Below are 5,835 nucleotides of genomic sequence, written 5' to 3' on the forward strand. Positions count from 1 at the left end.
CTTCCTTGATGGTTTACGGCCGATCTTGCGCTGTGATGTTCGAGTGGCTGGTCTTACTACCTATGTTGTTGTTGTATCTAGAGCCTTGGCCGCTGGAAAGATATTCATTATGAAAGGCATGACAAGAGGTCCTATCAGGCGCCCCAACAGCACCATTCCCAGCAGCCGCAGTTTAAGAGATCTTTCCAGGGACAGCAGGGAAAGATGTCGTTTCCAGGACCTCCGAAAGGCAAAGTTCCTATTAAGGAAAAGAAGGCTTCTCAGAAGCCTGGTGAGTACCCATCGTGCCCGAAATGCAACCACCAACATATGGGGCAGTGTTTATGGGGCTCAGGCAAATGCTTCAAATGTGGAGCCAGTGTTCACATGCTGAAGGACTGCCCACAGTGGAGGTAGCCGACCCAGGGAAGAGTGTTCGCCATGCATGCTTAGGAGGCAAACCTAGACATGACTCTACTGACTGGTAACCTATTTAATTCATCCCCATATTATTATTTTTGCCATTCATGCTTCGAATTTTACATGGGATTAATAGCATGTTGTTTTCGTATTTTGGAGACTTTGGATGGAAATTTCTAACTATGCACGAAGTTAAGATTAGTATTTTGGGGTATAAGTTTATGTGTTCTGCTAACGCCCCTAAGAAAATAACTTCATAAAGAGAGTAGCCACGAAAGCCTTGTTAGATTACGGGGCCACTCTCTCTTTTATCTCGAAGACGTTCCCTAGTTATTTGAATGTCCAGTCCATTGGACTCGACGTGAGATACTCCATGACAATCCCATCAGGGGAGGATTTATCAACTACTAGCGTGGTCAGAGATATCGATCTTGAACTATAGGTCCACCTAGTTAACGCCGACCTGATTGTGTTGCCAATGCCAGAGTTTGATGTTATCTTGGGGATGGACTGGCTGATGAAGAACATAGTTCTAATTGATTTTCAGAAAAGATCAGTATTGGTAAGACCGTTGGGTATGAAGCAATTTCTTTTTGAGCTCGACTTGTGGAGAAGTTATCCTCACATGATCTCTTGCATGCAGGCACGAAGACTTATACATAAGGGGTGTCAAGAATTCTTGGCCATTATTATTTCAATACGTGACGTACCCACCCTATCGATATTTGATTTACCAATTGTCAGAGACTTTCTTGACGTTTTCTTAGACAACATCACAGGCCTTCCACCAGAGAGAGAGGTGGAGTTCGCCATTGACCTTATGCCAGGCATTGTGCCAATCTCCAAGTCAACGTACCGTTTGGCTCCAGGAGAGATGTTAGAACTCAAATAGCAAATTCAGGAGCTCCTAGACAAAGAATTCATCCGCCTTAGTTTCTCAAAATGGGGCGCACCAGTGCTCTTAATAAACAAGAAAGATGAAAACTTGAGGTTGTGTATCGATTACCGAGAATTGAACAAGATAACGATCAAGAACAAATACCCATTACAAAGGATCGATGACTTATTCGATCAGTTACAGGGAACTACAATGTTCTCTAAGATAGATCTACATTATGTGTATCATCAACTGAATGTAAAGGATGCAGATGTTCATAAGACAGCCTTCAGAACTCGGTATGGGCACTACAAATTTTTAGTGATGCCATTTGGACTGAGGAATGCTCCAGCTATTTTTATGGACCTAATGAATCGAGTATTTCAGCCCTACCTAGATCAATTCGTCATAATATTCATTGACGATATTCTTATATACTCAAAGAGCCATAAGTAACACAGTCAGCATTTGAGTAAAGTTTTGCAAGTCTTGTAGAGTCACAAGTTGTTTGTAAAATTTAGTAAGTGTGAATTCTGGTTGGAGAAAGTAGCATTTTTGGGATATATCATATCTAGTAGTGGCATTGAGGTCGATAGAGCTAAAGTGAAAGCAGTTAAAGAATGGGTTGAGCCGAAGAATGCGTCAGAGATCAATAGTTTCCTATGCTTGGTAGGCTACTACAGGAAATTTATTTAGGGGTTTTTTTCGATTGCAGTGCCACTCACTTCATTGACTAAGAAAAATGCTAAATTTGTATGGAGGGAAGAATGTCAGAAGAGCTTCGATACTTTGAGGCAAGCTCCTATCACAAGCAAGCTCTTATCATAGCGTCATTTTTAGCCATGACACCAAGGCAAGGCAATTTTGTGTTATATATCGATGCTTCTAAGCTCAGTTTAGGCACAGTATTGATGCAGCATGGTCGGGTATAGCATATGCCTCTAGATAGTTGACAGTGCATGAGAAGAACTACCCGACCCATGATCTCGAGTTAGCTGTCATTGTCTTTGCGTTGAAGATATGGAGACATTATTTGTACGGCGAGAAATGCCAGATATTCACTGATCACAAGAGTCTCAAGTACTTTTTCATGCATAAAGAGCTAAACATGAGACAAAGACGGTGGTTGGAGTTAGTAAAAACTACGATTGTGAAATTAGCTACCATCAAGGGAAAGTTAATGTGGTGGCAAAAGCTTTATGCAGGAAAGTTGCAGTCGTAGCACAGCTGTCAGCATAGAGATCTCTTCAGTCAGAGATTCAGAGGTTTGGCCTAGAAGTTTATCCTAAGGATAGAGCTCCCAAGTTGTCAAATATGACAGTCTAGTCTTCTTTGCTTGACCAAATCCGTAAAGTCAGCCTTCAGATGAACAGTTACAAAAATGGAGACTGAAAGATGAATCCAAGGGCAGTGCACTCTACGAAGTGTCCGATGGTATTGTGAGGTACAGAGGAATGATGTGAGCGCCTAGTGTTGATTCGATCAGAGAGGATATTTTGACAGAGGCACATACATCTCCGTATTCCATCCATCCAAGGGGTACCAAGATGTACAAGGACTTACAAATGCTATATTGGTGTCCAGGGATGAAGCTGGACATCTGCCGATTTGTATCTGAATGTCTCACTTGCCAGTAAGTGAAATCTGAGCATCAGAGGCCAGCAGGGATGCTTAAGCCGCTCCCTATTCCCGAGTGAAATGGGAAAATATCACCATGGATTTTGTTGTTGGGTTTCTGAGGTCAGTCAGAGGATATAATGCCATTTGGGTTATAGTGGATCGAATTACTAAATCGGCGCACTTCTTACCGGTGAAGATGACTTTCACCATGACTCAGTATGCAGAGCTCTATATCCGGGAGATAGTCCGATTGCATGGGATCCCAGTTTCTATTGTGTCTGACAGGGAGCCGAGAATCACATCGCCCTTTTGGAAGAGTTTACATGCAGCTATAGGAACGAAGTTGCTATTTAGTATGGCATTCCACCCTCAGACAAATGGTCAGTCTGAGCGAGTGATTCAGATATTGGAAGATTTTTTGCGAGCATGTGATCTATTTCCATGGGAATTTGGAATCTAAACTATCTCAAGTGCAGTTTATCTACAACAACAGTTTTCAATCATCTACAGGTATGGTTCCCTACGAAGCACTGTATGGAAGGAAGTGCATATCGTCAATTCATTGGGATGAAGTCGGTGAGAGATCGGAACTTGGCCAGAGATTGTTTAGCAGATTGCAGACGTGGTGGTCAAGATCCGAGATAGGATGAAGACCGCCCAGAGTCGCCAAAAGGGTTATGCTGACAAGAGAAGAATGAATCTCGAATTTGCCATATGAGATCACGTATTTGTGAAGATAGCACCTATGATGGGTGTTATGAGGTTTGGGAATATAGGCTAGCTGAGTCCGAGATTCATTGGGCCATTCGAAATTCTTGGCAGAGTTGGGACACTTGCTTATCTTGTAGCTCTACCGTCGAATCTGGTCGGAGTACACAATGTGTTTCACGTTTCTATGCTGAGGAGTATATGGCAAATCATTCGCATACTTTGCGTTTTGAGCCGTTGCAGCTTGCTCCAGATCTGTCATATGAAGAAAGAAAGACATGTCTGAATTTTATACAGACAGGAGCGGAGACTTTGGAACAAAGTGACCAAGTTGGTCAAAGTCCAGCGGCTGAATCAATCAGTGGAAGAAGCCACTTGGGAGGCCGAAGCAGATATGAGAAGTCGCTACCCGGATTTTTTTTGGTAACATCTACTTTCGAGGACAAAATTTATTTATGTGGGGGAGGAATTGTAGAGCCCAAAATCAGTACACGTAAATCCACGTATTCATTAAATTCTCAAATTATTTATTAAATTTTTAAAATGATTTTTATCGATGTATGATTTATGATTTGCATTATTTTAAATTATTACACGTTTATTTGATGCACGTTAAAACGTTTTCTTGACTTTTATATTTCAGACGAATTTTTGATGCGGGATCAGGGAAATAGGCCGTTGACGATTTAGGCGATTTATGAATGCTGTGGTATTTTATTTCAAGTCAAGAAATTGGTATTTTAAATAATTTATGAAATTTTAAGCACTTTAAAGTCTAATTTAATTTATTAGATGATTATAATATTTTAAACTTTTCAAAAATACTAATTTGAATAGTTGGAGATTTTAAATCTTGAAAAGTTGACACTTGTGCATTTTATTTAAAATAAGGGGTGATAGTAAATTATTGGGAGATTAGAATTTTATTTAGGATGTTAATTAGCTATTAGTATTTTTTAGCCCTAATTAATCCCCTAATTAACTCCCTAATAAACACACACTCTCTCACGTTACACACACACTCACACACATCGGCACACAGACACACACTTTGTTTTTTTTTTTTTAAGAGGAAAGCTGGGGTCCTAACTTCCCTTTTAGTAGCCTCCATCTCAACCCCGGATAACATGTTCGGGGACCTCTCCACCGCGGTAAAGCATGACCGGATTTTGATCAGGATTGGAAGGTGGTAAAGCATGACCATGGACCAATCTACCCGATAAAACATGACTGGAGATCTTATGTATATGGGAGTGGACATTCGGTCGAAAGGCCCTGATGATGTATGTCAGCCCATTACTGTGGTTTAGTCTGATCAGGTGCATTATGTTATGGGTCACTTGCTTTGAAACATATCTCTACGCAAAATGATGATGATTATGCATGTTTAAGTATGTAAGATGCAACATGTTTATGAAAAGTCTATGAAATGATAACATGTCTAATTTTATGTAAGTATGTTCAAAGTTTGAGTATGTATGTACTACTTTAAATGCATGTGAGTTTATTATGTAATATTGCTATTATCAGTTTATACATGTTGAATTTTTAGACTCACTAGAATTGATCGACGCAGGAGAGGATGAGTACGAGGAGGCGAGAGGCAGGGACCAGTGAGTTGGCTCGGACTGTGCGGAGGCCTAACCCGAGGACTGCTAAAGTTTCAAGAATTTTATGCATGTTAAATTCATTTACTAAGATTTTAACGAAATTAATTTATGTGGTTTTAAATAAGTACTTGTTGCAATCTCGTTTACATTTCAAATGTTTAGTCAAACATTTTATTTACTACTGCTTTTTGAGAGATTATTACATATTTAAAAATTTTTTATTTTTTCGCAAATTTTAAATATTTTTAAAGTACGATACATCACACAAATTCCTCCAATCAACTATTAAAATCGTTGATTATGAAAATAAAGCATCATATTTTTGAGGATGTGATATCTTTATGCAGCAAATATAGTTAGATATTATGTTAACTAATTATTGTTGATTTTTTTGCTTGAGAAAAAATTTATTGTTAAATTATTGATTTTGCAAAAATTACGGTACATTGAATCTCTAAAAGAAATTCAAAATACGTTAGAAACTATGTTAAAGTATTTTTAATCAACAACAATCAGATTTTTATTATGTAATTTCTCAGATGTTATTTTAGTAAATCAATAGTTTTCAACATTGAGGGGATGAACATGAAAGTTAAATGTATATTTGAAACTTCTACTAGA

The sequence above is a fragment of the Primulina tabacum genome, chromosome 6 (assembly GCF_025594145.1).
Source record: "Primulina tabacum isolate GXHZ01 chromosome 6, ASM2559414v2, whole genome shotgun sequence".
Taxonomy (NCBI): Eukaryota; Viridiplantae; Streptophyta; class Magnoliopsida; order Lamiales; family Gesneriaceae; genus Primulina; species Primulina tabacum.